We start from the raw sequence: 1,349 nt of genomic DNA on the forward strand, positions 1-1,349 counted from the left end.
TATGTTGAGTATCAGTTTTCATCGGTTTTGATTTCGCATTTAAAGTTTTGTTTCGCAAACATTGCAATTTCCTTTTGTATCAAATTACATTTTTTATTAATCACAGATTTCAGATGTGCATTATGTTTATAAAAATGTAGCATTAACAAAATGCAACATCAGCAACAAAATACAATATAAAAAGGCGAAACCGTCTCGTAAAATTAATATTTCATCAGAACATAGAGTGAGTGATCAATCAGTGTGTTTCTTTTCGAAGACAAAATGTTATAAAATTGACACAATGGAAATTATCGTGCAATTAGAGCGCAATGTATTGGAACAGTCGACTCGTTTGAGCTCGCGAGAAGAGTTTGTCGCGTGGGAACAGCAATGTGAAGAATGTCTCGAATTATTAGAAGAACATAGTCGGAACAATCGTCCACGACTGTCTGTANGAATCAGACAATCGCTGGTCGCTAGAATTGCGCGACTCGAAAGTTTGAAATATTCACTGCGTCGACAGTTTGCATACATTGCCGCCGGATATGGACTTACATGGCGAGAAATAGACACCGCTTTTGAACGCAGAATAATGACAGGTGCTATCATCAACGAAAATCATATCGACTCTTGCCATTTTCTCGAACACGCGAAAAGCACAGTGCTNGAAAAAATACAAAATGTCACAGAGAAATACGATAGTTTGAAAATAAATACAGTGTTCAATGGTGAATTTGTATCGGGAAATAAACGGGCCAATAAATTAATAACAACGANAAATTCGGATCTCTTTCGTACAACTAATTTAGACGAGTGGTACGAGCGATACGTTATTGAACCCACGTTAGCGTCCTTAGATGAATTCCAAGAACACAATAGAAGGAGGGCCTTGCCACGTATATTGAATTTAATCGTAAACGTGAACAAATTCAATCCATTGCGCGCAGGATGTTACCTACATTTGTCACAAGAAGTTAAGTTTAAGAGAGCGGTGATTAATGTGCTATCCGAAGACAATGCATGCTTTGCATCCAGCTGAAGAAAATGGACACCGCATATCATCGTATCCTCACTATACGACAGTGCTGAATCATCAGGACATTGAGTTTTCAATGAGTGTACACCAAATATCAAAGTTTGAACGGCTCAACGAAATCTCTGTCAACGTGTTCAGTATGGAAGTGAAAAGAAAAAAGAAGAAGAACGATTTCGTCATCCTTCCAATACGTCTGACAGAACAAAAGAGAGAGAAGCATGTAAACTTGCTTTACGTTTTGGAGACACAAAACGTTAATCGTGGGCACTTTGCATGTATACAGTATTTGTCTCGACTTGTGAGCGCACAACTAAGTAAAAAGAAACACTAA

This window comes from Pseudomyrmex gracilis, unplaced genomic scaffold (genome assembly GCF_002006095.1).
Source record: "Pseudomyrmex gracilis isolate BER0280 unplaced genomic scaffold, ASM200609v1 scaffold_2619, whole genome shotgun sequence".
NCBI lineage: Eukaryota > Metazoa > Arthropoda > Insecta > Hymenoptera > Formicidae > Pseudomyrmex > Pseudomyrmex gracilis.